At 39.1% G+C, this 17,401-nt stretch overlaps 1 protein-coding gene across 22 annotated transcripts in view; it reads left to right on the top strand.

Annotated features, from left to right (window-relative positions):
• Positions 1–17,401, top strand: part of APBB2 (amyloid beta precursor protein binding family B member 2) — a 405,899-nt gene that overhangs the window by 71,824 nt on the left and 316,674 nt on the right. For 19 of the 22 annotated variants that reach the window (XM_055246442.2, XM_063619806.1, XM_063619800.1 and 16 more), the window contains one exon: positions 649–804. The exons of the other annotated variants lie outside the window; for them this stretch is intronic. The gene's annotated coding sequence lies outside the window, so the exon portion shown is untranslated. The remainder of the gene's footprint in view (positions 1–648; positions 805–17,401) is intronic. 22 annotated transcript variants of the gene reach the window in all.

Here is a 17,401-nt window from a genome sequence, read left to right as displayed (position 1 = left end):
AGGAAATGAAAGATTATTCGTTTCCCCTTTGGATTATGTAGCCTATAAAATTTTCTATTACACCATTCACATTGCAATGCAAATATATTCTAAATCCTGAACCACATTAGAATTTTTTTATAGCCCCCACTTATGTGTCTTTTTGTGGTGCCCTTTGAAGTCCTGTAATGTTTTATGTTTGAGATTAAATCTGGGTTTCACTTTACTTTTTAAAGCATATTGAGCAAGTTAATTTTCTGTTTGAGTTCCTAAGGGGAATGATGCCAGCCCTCTGTGTCCCAAGAATTCAGACTGAGCCCTGCCAGAACATTCCTGTGGTTTTCCACGGGGCAGATCAGTATGTTCATGAAATTTTAGTTGTAGCTTGTGTTTTCCGTGGTTAATTAAAACATCTGGCTTTTCAGTTTCCCACAAACAGAGCATAATCACTAGGCCAAACCTTTTCAATAAATGATTAAATATTTCAATCCTCCCCTCAGAATAGCCCACACTTGTCTTTAGGATACCTTGTAAGCTGTTACCTCTGTTTATAATGATTTTGAACGTTGGGAACATGTTTGACGTTATCCTGCCAAATATGTGCCCTTGAGAGAGAGAAGGTTGGTGACTTTGAGTCCTTATAATGGCTTCTGGCCTTTGCCCCCCCAGGTTGGAGTTGCTGTGGGTGAGCTGCTGTGGTCTGTAGCCAAGCATGCTGTGGTCGGATCTGCCCAGCCGTGGAACAGAAACATTTGCTGGATGGAAAATCCATAAAAGAAAGCTCCTGTGAAAAGCTGAGGCTGACAATAATTTAAGCAAAATCAGGTTGGTATAAGTAAGAGAGGCTGGATAAAGCGGATTGGGCCGGATAGGGAAAAGGTGTTTTGTTCCTTCCAGACGCATTTTGGAGACCACCCCAAATGATTATTTTCAGTTATTTGTGAGAGTCCCAACATGTGTAAATGGCAGATATATGCTGACAGCCTTTTGTATATAGTGTAATGTTGTCTTCCTTTCCTTCTCTTTCTTTTCCTCTCCTCTCTCAGAAAAGAGAGGAGGACGTTGGCACAAATATTGGTAGAAGCCACAACTAGAAGCCACCTATGCCAACTTCAGTGGTCTTGGCTTTATTTTGGGGAGAAAGCGGCATCCAGCCTCATGGAGTCGCATTTGGAGTTTCAAAGACTTGCACTCATTTGTGTTTTAAAACTTTGAAGGGTGGGGCATGGAGGCCTGCCATTTCTATTGGGATAATTCTGGCTGTGAGCCTCCAGTCTGCTTGGCCAGATTTTATATACTCTAATCTTTTCCCCAAACAAAAGCCACCAACACATTTCATTTTCTGCAGTGTGTGCATTTGGCATTAAGATACTTATATATGACAGGGGAAGAGAAATGTCCTGAAAAACATAGTTGTTTAAATAAATGCAAAATACTCTCACTGTGGGCCAGGTGAACGAAACAGCATGGATAACTCCATATGAGGCAGTAAAGTGAAATAATTAATTTTGAAAACATATATTATACAGGGACAGACATCGCAGACCATTTCTATTGGACATTCAGTGGGTAAGTCAGCTTTCTACATAAGCAGCTAATAAATACTCCCTAGAAAGGAGTGAGTCACAGTCTTTCAGAATCTGTGAAGCAGTGAATGTCTGTTGACTTTGTCCACCCAGCATCCTTTTCCTCCATCTTTTTTTTTTTTTTTTTTTTTTTTGAGACGGAGTCTCACTGTCGCCCAGGCTGGAGTGCAGTGGCATGATCTCGGCTCACTGCAGGCTCCGCCCCCGCCGGGGTTCACGCCATTCTCCTGCCTCTGCCTCCCGCGTAGCTGGGACTACAGGCGCCTGCCACCTCGCCTGGCTAATTTTTTGTATTTTTAGTAGAGACGGGGTTTCACCGTGTTAGGCAGGATGGTCTCGATCTCCTGACCTCGTGATCCGCCCGCCTCGGCCTCCCTAAGTGCTGGGATTACAGGCATGAGCCACTGTGCCTGGCCTTTCCTCCATCTTTTAATAAATCATCCAGATTTTCCCTGGACAATTTCCCCTGCCTCATTTTCACCCTGTGTAGTTAGAGGAGGTGACCCTGCTGACTCAGTTATGGGCATGTAACGTAAGCATGGCCAGTGATATGGTTTGGCTGTGTCCCCACCCAAATCTCATCTAGAATTGTAACTCCCATAATTCCCACGTCATGGGAGGAGCCTGGTGGGAGGTGATTGAATTATGGGGGCAGGGTTTTGCTGTGCTGTTCTTGTGATAGGGAATGAGTCTTATGAGATCTGATGGTTTTAAAAACGGGAGTTTCCCTGCACAAGCTCTGTCTTTTTTTGCCTGCTGCCATCCATGCAAGACATGACTAGCTCCGCCTTGCCTTCCACCATGATTGTGAGGCTTCCCCAGCCACGTGGAACTTAAGTCCATTAAACCTCTTTCTTTTGTAAACTGCCCAGTCTCAGGTACAGCATGAAAATGGACTAAAGGGTCACAACTGTCTTTGGAAGGGCCATAGTATTCTTATTGCAACTATTTAAGAAGTTTTGCCTTCTGTGAGTTTGTTAAGCTGGAGCTGCTAGTGGCAGTTTTTGCTATGACTTAGGGAAAACCATACTGAAAATTAAGACAACACAGGAGAAATCAAAGCAGGGAGATGGAGGAAAAGAGATTGGTAGGAAGGAAAGGGAAGGGACACTCATATGCGCGCACACACATGCACATGCACACACACACATGCATGCACACACACACATATATTTTTGGCCTGCAATTCAGCAGTGCCTAAACCCAGCATCTCCTGTTTCACTTGCCTGGCAAGTTAGCTAGTTCATCTGAGTTACGTGTCTGTCTCTTACATCCAAAACATCCCAATTGGTGATATCTTCTAGGAGTGAGGTCTTAGGGTAAAATGACTATGGCATAGTCCCTGTCTTTAGGGGCTCATGGTATAGGGCAGCAGTCCCCAACCTGTTTGGTATGAGGGACTAGTTTTGTGGAAGACAATTTTTCCAAACGGCGGGTGGGGTGACAGGGATGGTTTCAGGATGATTCAAGCATGTTACATTTATTGTACACTTTATTTCTATTATTATTACTACATTGTGGTCTATAATGAAATAATTTTGCAACTCACTATAATGTAGAATCAGTGGGAGCCCTGAGCTTGTTTTCCTGCAGCTAGATGGTCCCATCTGGGGATGATGGGAGACAGTGGCAGATCATGAGGCATTAGATTCTCAGAGGAAGCATGCAACCTAGATCCCTGGCATGTGCAGTTCACAATAGCGTTTGTGTTCCTATGAGAATCTAATGCTGCCACTGATCTGTCAGGGGGCGGAGCCCAGTACGTAATGTGAGCGATGGAGACCGGCTGTAAATACAAATGAAGCCGTGCTCATTAGCCCACTGCTCACCTCCTCCTTTGCAGCCTGGTTCCTAACAGGCCACAGACTGGTCCCAGGGACCCCTGGTGTAGGGGATAGGCCAGATAAGTATTCACGTGACTGACATGCAGTGTGAAATGTATCTCTAGAGGTAAGGACAGTTTTGTGGGAACAGAGATGGAATTAGGAATTCTGCTGGGTGGTAGACTAGCAGGGAGGGCTATTACTTAACAAGGTAGAAGAGGATTAAGTCTTAGGAACATTAAAAAACATTAAAAAGATTTTAAAAATAGATTTAATTCAATTACTTGCTTTTTAAGTCTAAAAGAAGGGAAGGCTTTCCAGAGCCTATAGTTAAAGGAAATTGCAGATAACGAAGATAATTTCAGAGGTTAGTAATGGTAGAATCTTGTTTATTTACTCTGAATACAGTTGTTTAAGGCCTAGCCAAATGAGAGGTTATCAGAAAGCTGTCTGGAGTTAGTTTTAACACGACAAGGTAACAGCTGCTGTTCTCACCAGAACCTCAGTCAGCTTTCTGTTTTAAGGAGAATTAAATGAATTTAAAGATTTATTTCCTCTTTTTAATGATAGAGTTTTCATTAATATTATATTTTGTAATTACACTGTTTTTTGGGGGAAATTTATGCAGCAAGTACAGAGAGTTTCCATGTGACTCCTACTGCCAGTTTCCTATATCATTAATATCTTGCATTAGTGTGGTATATTATAATTGATGAGCCAATATTGATATATTATCATTACTAAAATCTATAGTTTATATTAGGTTCACTCTTTGCGTTGTATGTTCTATGAGCTTTCATAAGTATATAAGTTGTATTTCCATTACAGTATCATACAAAATAGTTTCACTGCCCTAAAAGAATTGCATGTTCTACCTGTTCGTTTCTTCTTCCTGAACCCCTGGCCACTACTTATCTTTTGCCCCATAGTTCTATTTTTTCCACAGTGTCATATAGTTAGAATTATACAATAGATAGACTTTTCAGATTGGCTTTTTCACTTACCAACGTGCATCTAAGTTTCCTCCATGTCTTTTCATGAATTGATAGTTCATTTTTTTAAAGCACTGAATAATATTCCATTATATCGTTGTTCCACACTTTATCCATTCACCTATTGAAGGACATCTTGGTTGCTTCCAAGTTTTGGCAGTTATGAATAATGCTGCTGGAAACATTCATTTGCAGGTTTTTATATAGATATGTGGATAAGTTTTTAACTCATTTGGGTTTCTCACCATTAAATATGATGTCAGTTTTAGGTTTTTCGTAAATGTTCTTTATCAAGTTGACAAATTTCCCCTCTATTTCTGGTTGCTGAGAGTTTTTATTATGAAAGAGTGTTGGATTTTTGTCAGGTGCTTTTTCTGCAACTATTGATATGGTCATGATTTTCTTCTTTAACTTATTCATAGGATGGATGATACTGATTTTTGAATGTTGAGCCAGCCTTTTGATAGGGATTATGTTGACTTTCTAGATCAATATTAAGAGCTCTTATGTTGACTTGCAGATCAATATTAAGAGCTCTGATACATGAACATGGGATGTGTTTCCATTTCTTTCAGGCTTCTTTAATATCTTTCAACAGTGTTATATTGCTTTCAGGGTACAAGTCTAATACTTCCATATTAAATTTATTCCTAAGTATTTTTTTCTTTTTGATGCCTTTATAGATTAAGAAAGTAATTATTTTCAAAGTATTTGTAGCTAGTGTATAGAAATGCAGTTGGTTTCTGTATAATGATCTTGTTTCCTGCAACCATGTTGAACCTGTTTATCAGTACTGATAGTTTTTTATGTGTATGACTTTCCTAGTATTTTCTATATACCAGATTATGTCATCTGCAGATATAGTTTTATTTCTTGTCTAATCTGGATGTTATTATTATTTATTTTTGCAGTGATTTGAAAACTTGAGTGTGACGTGAGAAATACAAAGTTATGTGCTTTGGAGTTTCTAGTGAAATCATTCTGTTACGTAGCTTTTTGATAAGGATAAAAGATGATAATTATGAAATTTATCTTCTCACAGTTGACTTAGTTATTCAGTCATTGAGCTTCTTAGTCACTCCTATATCTTCTTTGGAGAAATGCCTATTCAAATCCTTTGCCCATTTTTATATTGGGTTGTCTCTTTTTGTATATAGTCTGATATAAGCTCTTTATTGGATATATGATTTGCACATATTTTCTTCTAGTCTCTGGCTTGTTTAATGATGTCTTTCCCCCCAACAATGAAATACTGTAAATTTTAATCATTGATAAATTGCATCAATATGGGAAACTGTGTGTGTGTATAAACTTATTTTCTTAACGGTGTTGTTTGGTGCTCAGAAGCTTTTAATTGTAACAAAACTCAGTTTATTAGTTTTTTCTTTCAAAGCTTATGATTTTGATGTTTCTTTAACTCTTTGGCTGGCTGATCAAAGCTCATGAAAAGTTTCTGTGTTTCTTTCTAAAACTTAGTTTTTTGGTTTTTTTTTTTATGCAGTCTCACTCTGTCACTAGGCTGGAGTGCAGTGACGTGATCTCGGCTCACAGCAACCGCTGCCTGCCAAGTTCAAGTGATTCTTCTGCCTCAGCCTCTCGAGTAGCTGGGACTACAGGTGCCCGCCACCCACCTGGCTAATTTTTTGTATTTTTGGTAGAGACGGGGTTTTACCGTGTTAGCTAGGATGGTCTTGATCTCCTGACTTCATGATCCACCTGCCTCAGTGCGCCTGGGCTCTTTCTAAAACTTTTGTTGCTCTACCCTTTACATTTTAGTCTTTAATTCATTTGGTGTCAATTTTTATGTATGGTGTGAGGTTTGGGTCTATTTTTATTTTATTTTGTTGATTTTTTATTTTTATTTTTTTGCATATAGGTCTTAGCACCATTTGCAGAAAAGGCTAACCAGTGACTTGACTTTTTTTGTAGAAAATCAATTGACCACAAATGTAAGGGCTTGCTTTCTGTACTCTCAATTCTGTGCCTTTGGTTTACCATCTGTCCTTATGTACCACACTGTGTGTGTGTGTACCTGTACCACACTGGTTTTGCAATGCAATTTTTCTATGAAAAAAGTTAGTTCAAGAATTGGACTTAACATGCAGTGTCTTCACTAAAAAACACTGTTGTACCTTTGCTACTTTTCCTCTCTGTTCTTTATGAGTCACTGTGTTAGAGTACTAGTATCTGGTGTTTTCTCTTTGGGGTAATTATGGAAATCTAATATGGTAGATGACAATGTGGAATCAATCAAGGTGCATCTTCCAGATTACTATATATATGACTTTAAGCAGTGCTTTGTTTTTCATAAAGGTGGTAATCATTTTTATGCCTGTTCTGCATTTGAAAAAAACAGATTAAGTTTTTCATTACCTCTGTCTTAATCATTGCCAGTAACTACTGAATGAAGGATTTACAAGGCTGACATATTATTTCAAGTATTTTCATTAATGGTAACATGAATTGGGTCTCATATCACAAAACTATTATTTTACTAAATAGAAAACCTATGAATTAAAATGTCTTGCGTGTGTTTGGTAACATAGTGTAGTTCTATATGTTTTATGAAAATTGGACATTTTTCATAGTATAAAATGCTAGCTGTATTTTTGTATTTACCTATTCTGTTTTTATGTTTGTATTAGTATGATTCTGAATAGCTAAGTGTGAAGACATTAAAATAATTATATTAGAAATGTGAAGATTGCAAATATATATATCTTTAGTTACATCTGCATTACGAATGCATAAACATTGAAAAGGATATTTTTTAAAAGTCAGTGCTTTATTGTGACGTTTGGAATCTAGTTGATCATTTTCTCTTTTCTAATAAAATCATAATTTTGTTTGGGACATGACCAATTTTTAATGTGAAAAAAATTTAAATGTAAGTCTTGGTGAAATGCAGAGACATTTCCCTTCTCTGGCACATAGCTGAGCTGACTATTGCTGCTGGGCTTTAATTGGAGATTACAGGCATGCTATTAGATTTGGAAACTGTTTTCTGCAGTGCCATTAGTAGGTCAAGCCATGCGTCCTGGCTCCTGGAGGGCTCAGTTCTCAGGATGGCTTATCTGCTCCCTGCTTTCTTCGTAATCTTCTCATTTCAACCTGAGTAGACCAGCTTGATGGCAACTGACATGTGTGTTACCTGGCCCTTTTACTTTCCTGGGAAGTCCTTTAACTGATAATATCACCTCCTAAAAACATATCCATAGAGCAACATGGAATTATCTTTTTTATTGTTCATTTAAAGTCAGAGCCATACGTAAGCTTTCATTTATAACTCAAGTCCCTGGAAATAGGTGTTATGAAACTTTTAACCCAGTCACTTCTTTAAATCTTTTCTTACTCTCTGTTGCCCCTTTAAACATCTTTGTGACCTATTCACAGAATGACTCCATGAGGAGTGTAGTATAATGTTCTGGAAAGATAAGGTCTTCTTATTCTTGTTTTCTTTTGGGAGCTGAATCAAAGTATGGCTGGGTTAGAGTAACCTCTTAACCATCGTTTACTTTGAATAGAGCCTTTTTGCCAGCTGAAGTTGGGATTCAAAATGATTGAATCACTGAAGTTTGAGTTGTAGTACAATTACATTCATGAAGACTCTGGCCTATCTATGATCATTTGCTTGCAGATGAAGCAAAATCAGATCAACCTAGTCACATTCACTGAGTCAACACCAGAATGAAGAGAGTGCCAGGGAACTGGGTGTGGTGGCATGTATCTGTAGTGCCAGCTATTCAGGAGGCTGAGGCAAGAGAATTGCTTGAGCCCAGGAGCTTGAGACCAGCATAGGCAACATAGCAAGACCGAGATCCTGTCTCGAAAAGAAAAGAGTGCCTGGAACTTGCTTCTTTAGTACAGCCACAATTTTGTATACATCTATAATGAGGATGTTTATGATAAATACATTAACAGAGTTTGGAATAATATATCTTTTGATATTTTACTTGTCTTTTTTTATGTTGAATAATCTGTGAAGTATAGATTTCCTTTAACAGCTTTCAAAGATACTATATGTGAGTGACATACAGTCATTTATTTTAATGTAATTACTGATATAAGAACAAACAGTACTTTCTCAGTTTCATACTGATTTGTGATGCATAAAATATTTAATTTGATTATATTGTCCAAGTAAGATCTATACGCATGACATGATAACTATTCAAAGTTTCTGAAATTTCCAAATTGATTATTATCTATTCAAATAAGCATTGATCATTGATCCTTGGCTTCATTCATAAACAAAAATAGTCTACTGGTTTGGATAGTGTCTATGAAAAAACATATAATAATTTATAATAAACAAGTATCAACATTGGTCTGGCTTGCATTAAAAAATCTTTCTGTGCAGTTTGCTAGTGTACTACTCTCTTTAAGGATGAAAGAATATAGTTTTGAATGTAATCATCATTCATCTGAGGCCCTTTGAGGACAGGTTTTAGAATCATAGTAACCATGCTATGCTTGGGTTTGTAAGGGTGATTTTTTTTTTTTTTTTTTTTTTGAGGTCGCAAGGATATAGAGAGTTTGTTACTGCTGTGGCTTTTTTTCTAGTGTCTGGTTAAAATGTCACAGAGCCTATGAAAAAGTAAGACAGTAATTAGTGACTTGAGGAATGAATTCTCTTAGAAATAAGAAGTCTGGAGTTCCAATCAGGACTTTAGATCCTTGATTATTCTAAAATAGGATTGAAAATGACCACTGGTCTTGAGCAGTCATTAACATATGAGTGATAAGGAATGTTGAATTTGTGTTACTTCAGTGCAAATCAGTTAAATTCCAAGTGAACTAGTTAGCAGTGTACTGTAAGGAAGGCAGTGTGGTAGTTTGCTGGAGGGAACCGAATGAAGTATTATTGAGGGAAACAGCCAAAACGCAAGCCCTTCTGGGGAGAGGCTGCATGTGCAGTTTGCCAAGTACTAAGCACTTTCTCAGTATCTTGTGGGAATGGGTCAAGGCGGGGGCAGACTTCATTTGATCCTCACAACAGTTCTTTGAGAGAGACAGTGTTACCCAGTTTTAGAGAAGCTCAGTATTGGAGAGATCAAATGATTTTTGTTCAAGTCTTACACCCACTAATTTAAATTTGAATCCAGATATTCTGAAACTCCATAATATACTTGTATAAATCAAAGCACTGCCTATGAAGTGGTTTACCCAGAGCAAACTCTCTTTATATATTTTCTTTCTTTATTTTGGAGGGGGGGTGCGGGCTGGGACTACAGGCACCCGCCACCACGCCTGGCTAATTTTTTTTTTTTTGTATTTTTAGTAGAGATGGGGTTTCACCGTGTTAGCTAGGATGGTCTCCATCTCCTGACCTTGTGATCCGCCCGCCTTGGCCTCCCAAAGTGCTGGGATTACAGGCGTGAGCCACCGTGCCCGGCCCTAAAAAGTTTGTCCTGGCTGGGCACGATGGCTCACACCTGTAATCCCAGCTCTTTGAGGGGCTGAGGCAGGAGGATCACTTGAGACCAGGAGTTCCAGACCAGCCTGGATAACATAGGAGAACCTATCTCTACAAAAAATAAATTAACTTAAAAAAAAATTAGCCAGCTATGGTGGCACATGCCTATAAACCTAGCTACTCAAGAGGCTGAGGTGGGAGGACCACTTGAGCCCAGGAGGTCAAGGTTTTAGTGAGCAGTGATGGAGCCACTGTATTCCAGCCTGGGTGACAGAGCAAGACTGTCTTAAAAGAAAAAAGGAAAGTGTGTCCTAGGTTTTATAGCTAGGTATGTGGCCCAGCCATCTACTCCATGAACTTGCTGTGAATTACTGAGAGGTATGGTGGCTGGGGGAATCAGATACTCCTAAGCAGCTGCTTAGAGAAGGAAGGAAGAAGATAAGCCTTGGACATTCCTGGCTTCCCCTCCCCTTTACCCTGCACTCCTTGTTTGGGAGCTGCCTAGAATTTTTCAGTGGGGAGAGAGGGACGGAGGTGTTTACCTCAATGATGGTTTGAGACTCTGGTCAATCTGTTGTTTTCCTAGTATTCTCACCTGGTAGCATTCTTAGTTAAGTACCTAGTAGATGTTAATCCCTTTCTGCCTTTTCCTGTCGCTGTGTCTGCCTCTTAGACACAAAGTACAGAAACTAACAAACGGAAAGGTTAAGCTATACAGAACCCTTTCCAAAGCTGTGATTGCCAACCTCCAGCTTTTTAGAGACATTCGGGTTTGATTCACGGAGTCTGTGTTGTCTAGAAGAGCTTGACTTGGTCGGCTAGGGGTTGATTGTCTGGCAGTTCTGAGATGCAGTTTGAGGCACAGCAGGTCAGTTGTGATACTTACAACACATGCAAAAAAGAGACTTCTGTTTGAGATTAAATTATCTTCTGAAATAGACACAATTCAAAAGCAATTTGGTGATATATTTCAGAACTTAAAATCACCAGCAATTTCATAAATATGTTCACTTAAAACTATGCCAAGATATTTATATGATATATTGTAGCATATTTGTAAAGAATGAAATAGTTCTGTATATGTGCTCCTTTGGAAAGATTTATAAGATATATATACACACTCACGTATACATATATATAAAAAATGAAAAAAATGTGGAATTGTGATTACCATTCCCTTTTATATAATTTTTTTAAAAAAGATATGTATGCTGGTGTATGCATTTTTTTCCCTGAAAAAGATGTACAGTACAACTGTTAATAAACTGGAAAACTTTTTCTTCCTTTTCTGTATTATTTGAATTTTCTAACTATGTTCACTTATTTTTCTTTCCTTTAAAAAAAAATCAGAGGATAGCTGAGCAGTATGATTATGTATCGTTTTGCTTTAGTTTTAATGTATTTTATAAAACCTTACTAAATGTTTTTAAAAAATATTGCAATTTTTTTTTCTAATGTTCATTTGTCAGTTTTTCTTGTCCTCTGGGAGTTCATAGGAAGTAAGCAATTTTTATGGGAAGAGTGGTAAAGCATATAGATAACAAATGTTCTCAGGAAAGCTTATTAATTAAAACATGGAGTTGAAAAATAGAAAGGAAAAAGATATTTCCTAAATGTAATTTGAAGGACAATGAATTCAATCTTGCTGAAGTGTGTTTGAAGGTGTCCCTTTATGCTTAGTTTGTTTGCTTTCAAAGGAGCTTTGGACTGAATTGTATTTGCTTTTCAGACTGCAGGGCTGGAGGTGGCCATGGAAGCCTCCAGAATCTGATTGCTAATCAGGAAAGCTGTTTGCCAAGAAAGGCCTGCCTGTTTGGACTTGAAGTAATGACTGATGCACAGATAAAGCCAGGATGACTTTTTAAATATCTTTCGACTTCTGTGTTCAGATTTTGGTTTTCTCTTAATTAAAACCCTTAGACAAAGGTCACAGGTCAAAGGAGATGACTCCTCTAAACTCTTCTGGTAGCAATAGCTGCTTAACTCTTCAACTCTTGATAGGATTGTCTGGAAACTGTTGTGTTCATTTTTCTATGATGTGATTTACCTCCTTTGGCTTAGTTTGAATGCTGAAACGTAATAATAGATATGAAGATGGAAATTTTTTTTTACAATGTAGATGATGGTAGTCTGGAGAAGAAAGGCATTGTGCTAACCTTTATCCATATTTCATATGGAATACTTGAAGTTTTATTTTTATTATTTATTTATTTATTTATTTATTTATTTTTGAGACAGAGTCTTGCTCTGTTGCCCAGGCTGGCATGCAGTGGCGCAATCTTGACTCACTGCAACCTCCGTCTCCTGGGTTCAAGAGATTCTCCTGCCTCAGCCTCTCGAGTAGCTGGGACTACAGGTGTGTGCCATCATGTCTGGCTAATTTTTGTATTTTTAGTAGAGACAGGGTTTTGCCATGTTGCCCAGGCTGGTCTTGAACTCCTGGTCTCAGGTGATCCACCCGCCTTGGCCTCCCAAAGTGCTGGGATTACAGGCGTGAGATCCACTGCGCCCGGCCGAAGTTTTATTTTTAAAAATCAGTAAACAATGTTATTTTTCTAATTTCATAAGAATTTTAGAAACGTATTTTCCTAAAATGGTTTGTTAAATACCTCATCCAACTCAGTAGTGTTTATTTTTGCCGTATCTTCTTCTCTTTATAACTTCTGTACTGATATCTGACCTTAAACTTAGTCAGGCCAGGAATCATAACCCCTATATTTCAAGGTATGTGAACCATAGTATAGGAATTTTAATCTATTAGGGAGATTAAGGGGACAGTTTCTAAAATACATATATATGTATGTATATGTATGTGTTTGTATGTAATTGATTATATTTATAATATAGAAAAGTCTAAAACACCACCATTGTCAGTTAATATCATAAATGAGGAAAAACTGATAATATCTTCCGTACATACTCACTTCCCAAAAGAATCTGATAACTTAAAAATTCAGGGTAATCAATGCCTAATACAAGGATAGCAAACTCAAATGCCGACAAGACAGGGACCCAACAGAAAGTAAACCAGTGAACTTGGGCATAGAGTGGAGAAAAAGGGCACAGCTACTGCTCAGCTTCCTGCTTCTGCTGTTCAGGAATGAGGCTCCAGTGTAGCATGATCTGCTGATACATCAAGAGAAGGCAGAAGTGTAGAGCTTTCTGAGTGCCCCCATACTTTTAATGTGTTGGAAACACATTAAAAAATTAAAACATTGTACTCTCACATGTTTTGCTATGATGTTCCTTGTCAGTACGTCAGGGCCTAAGAAGCATAAGGGATGGTGCTTGTTCTTTGGTGACGTACAGTCTAGTTGGGTGCTTCTGATGTGGAGCAGTTGAAGGGCTGAGATAAATGGTGTGGGTGCTGAAGGCCCCGGGATCCTAAGGAGGTAGAAATCGGTGTGAGTCAGACCATCCTAGGGAGCTTCATAGAGGAAGGGGATCTGTCCTACAAGGCCTTAACATTTAGGGCCATGGAGAGAAGGGAGGGCAGATGGGGAGAAGTGGGGAGGGCGTGGTCTTGGGGCATCGGTAGGCACTCGAGGAGACTGGCCTCAGTAGAAGGCCTCACAGTGGGTCTGTGCTCTGAAGAGCTCCTCACAGAGCTGGAGGAGAGTTAGCTATGGGGAGAATATGAGATGGAGTTACAGAGGAAAGGAGGGGTCCACCCTCTGGGGCCCTCTAGGCAATCATAAGGACTTCATGTTTTACTGTGGGGACAGAGAAGACTCATTGCAAATTTTACTGTGGGGACAGAAAAGACTCATTGCAAGTTCTGATAGCAGAAGTGCTGTGGTGTGACTTGAGTTTTAACAGGATTCCTCTGTTGAGAATAGAGTGTAGAGGGCAAGGATAGAATTAGGGCAAGCAGCAAGGAGGTCACTGGAATAATCCAGGCCAGATGAATGAGGGCTTGGGTAAGGGGAAGCAATGGATCTACGCTGAAGGTCGAGTCAGCACTGTTTTCTGGTGGAATGGACCTTGGAAACATGTCCACATTCCTTTCTTTTCATTGATAATGACCAAGCCGCAGCTTAGACCCTTCTCCTCATTCCTAGATAACTGTGAAATTCTAGAAATTTTCCTTCTTGTTCTCAATTTTCTCTTTTCGTCGTATAGCTACAGCAGGATTGATGTTGGAGTGCTGGCCCCATCACAGCCTCCCTGGCTTTTGAACACAGTGGGCGGATTTCTGCCTCAGGGCCATTGCATTGGCTGGTTCTTGTATTCTCTTCCCCAGATATCCTCCTGGATAATGTCCTCTCTCATTTAATTCTTGCTCAAATGTTAGTCTCTTGGTGAAACCTACCTTGATTGATGTTTTAAATGCAAACCTTCCTGTCACTCCTCCCCAAATCCCTCTTAACCTTTTAATTTTTTTCCCTGTAGATCTTAGCCCCTTCTAACATACCTGCATACTTTACTTACGTTTTAAGTTATTGTCTCTCTCTTCTTACTGGAATATAAATGCCAAGAGGAATTTATATATATAAATATAGTTATATATATATTTATAAATTTAAAAAATATATATTTATATATAAATATATTTATAATTTATAAATATATATAACTATATTTATATATATAGTTTTTTTTATATATATATAATATATATATATATTCCAAAAGGCAGGGATTTTTGTTTTTGTTCACTGATACATCCCTGTCACCTAGAATAGTGTCTGGTGGGGACTGGGTACTTGATAAATATTTGTTGAAGGAATGAATAAGTGGCTTTCAAGAGGCACTTAAGATATACCACATGTCAGACACTGAGAATTAAAAACAAACAAAGCAAAGACACAAGCCCTCCCCCAGAGCACATGGTTCAGTGGGGCATAACAGCAGGAGAACAAAGCCTATTGATCTAATACAATGTGTCCAAACTTCTATGCAGACAAAAGTAAAAAAGCAAGTAATTCTTCCCTTTTCAGCCAAGTCTAGACTGTTGATTTGGACTTCCCAAGGCACACAGGTAGGGGAGAGGTGGTGATGTTTCAGGGAGAGGGAACAGTGTGAGAGGGGACATGGAGGCAGGAATGTGCCATGTGTGTAGTCAGGAGGGTGTTGGTGGTGGAGAGTGACTGAAGATGAGGCAAGAAAATGGAAAGTGGGGCCAGTTGAGAGGGGACTTGAATACCCTGCACAGGAGTCTTGAGTTCCCAAATTTATTGGGCTCCTGTTGTGTGCCAAGAACAGTGCTAGGTGCTTGGGATTCAAAGGTGAGTAGATGGCTCTTCCTACTTTGTGGGTTTCATCTTCTAGAGAGAGGCTGCGGTGTTAAGTGAGAAGAAAAATGGCCAGGATTGTGGTGGGAATGGAGAGGCCAGGAGAGACAGAGGAGGGACACTGGGGTAGGATTAATAGGATTTGGTCAAAGACACGGTGTGTGATGGAGGGAGTAGGAAGTAGAGTCTTCTGGCTCGTCGCTGGGGCTTAGGGGTAGATAAATGGTGACAGTGTTGTCTGTAGTAGGAAAGGCAGGTAGAGGATCAAGGGTCTGGAAATGCCAATTAGAGATCTCAGGAGGGATGTGAAGGAAAATTAAAAATATATAATAGCCCCTTAGTTTTGTCTTTGGGAAGCCAGGAGACTGGAGATACAGGTGCCCCAACCAGGAAAGTTGGAAGGGGAAATGTGCTTGTAGGACAGTAGGGGAAGTGATGTGTGTGTCTTACCAGAATGTCACTTCCATGAGGGCGCGGGTTTGGTTTGTTCACTGCTGTATATCCAGTCCCTAGAACACTGCCTGGTACAGTGTATAATCTCAACCAATGTTTGTGGAATTAATGAATCACATAGTTGAATTTGGAGGACAAAACTGGAGTCATAAGTTATTAGAAGGCTTAAAATGAGATTAAAGTGATTAAAATGATATTATTTTAGATATTCTTTTACAGGGCTTTGGTGATCAGTTAGATTTTTTAGAAATTTAAAAATGTTACCTTTTACTGACGATATTCCTGGTCACATACTTGCTTTGGATATATACCCAATAATGGGATTGCTGGGTTGAATGGCAGTCCTAAGTTCTTTGAGAAGTCTCCAAACTGCTTTCCTCAGTGGCTGAACTAATTTACATTCCCATCAACAGCATAGAAGTGTTCCTTTGCTCCAAAGCCTCACCAGCATCTGTTGTTTTTTGACTTTTTAATAATAACCATTCTGGCTGGTATAAGACAGTATATCATTGTGGTTTTGAATTGCATTTCTCTGATGATTAGTGATGTTGAACATTTTTTCATATGTTTGTTGGCTGCTTATGTGTCTTGTTTTGAGAAGTGTCTCCTCATGTCTTTTGCTCACTTTTTTTTTTTTCTGAGATGGAGTCTCGCTCTGTTACCCAGGCTGGAGTGCAGTGGTGCAATCTTGGCTTACTGCAATCTCTGCCGCCTGGGTTCAAGCGATTCTCATGCTTCAGCCTCCCAAGTAGCTGGGATTACAGGTGCCTGCCACCACACCTGGCTAATTATTATATTTTTGGTAGAGATGGGGTTGCATCAAGTTGGCCAGGCTGGTCTCGAACTCCTGACCTCAGGTAATCCACCTGCCTCCGCCTCCCAAAGTGCTGGGATTACAGGCAGGAGCCATCGCCCCTGGCCTTTTGGCCAGGCTGGTCTCGAACTCCTAACCTCAGGTAATCCACCCACCTCGGCCTCCCAAAGTGCTGGGATTACAGGCATGAGCCATTGTGCCTGGCCTTTTGCCCACTTTTTAATGGAGTTATTTGTTTTTTTTGCTTATTGAATTGTTTAAGTTCCTCATAGATTCTGGATATTAGATCTTTGTCAGATGCATGGTTTGTGAATATTTTCTCCCATTCTGTAGTACATACCTGGTTTGAATAGAAATCTTAATATCTGATAATGTTATCATTTGCTGAACCCAGTTTGATGTTGGAAGCAGGTAGTCTAGATTAACACAGCAGTAGGCGACCTTTCGTGCAAAGAAGTGAACGGCTACAAGAAAAGGCACATGTGAAATGAGTGAGAATGAAATTTTTTTTCAATTGCCTTCTATTGATGTGGAATATCAAGTGAATGCTTTGATTTTTTTTTTTCCTTGTGTTGTATTGTCGCAGTACAAATGCTTATAAAATGTGGACTGGCAACTGGTGCTTAGAAATCTTTGGGTTTCCCCAAAAGACTTTTCATTATGGTTGGATTTGGTGTGTGTCTTTATGAAGTATTTCATAAAGACAGTGAAAAAGATAATGTTGCCTTTTGTTTTGTAATCAAAGTCAGGGTGTCATTGGGACATTGTAGAATGTAATACCCTTTCATTATATTAGAAAGGTAGCTAATTTTTAAGTAAGTGAGAATTGAATTGTGAGTTTATTGAGTCTAGCCTCATGGCACTGGTGAGAATAAACGGAAATAGAACCTTGCCATGTTAGTGATTCTAACAGTGTTATGGACTGAATTGTGTCTCTCCAAAATTCGTATGTTAAAATGTGGGTGTATTTGGAGACAGAGTCTTTAAAGAGCTAGTTAAGATAAATTTAAGGGTTATTAAGAAGGGTCCTAGTGCAGTCTGATTGGTGCCTCATAAGAAGAAGAAATCAGCCATAGACACGTTCAGTGGGAGGATGCTGTGAAG

This window comes from Symphalangus syndactylus, chromosome 16, assembly GCF_028878055.3.
Source record: "Symphalangus syndactylus isolate Jambi chromosome 16, NHGRI_mSymSyn1-v2.1_pri, whole genome shotgun sequence".
Classification (NCBI taxonomy): Eukaryota; Metazoa; Chordata; class Mammalia; order Primates; family Hylobatidae; genus Symphalangus; species Symphalangus syndactylus.
Note: the sequence above shows the minus strand (reverse complement) of the source record. Positions and strands in the feature narration are given on the sequence as shown.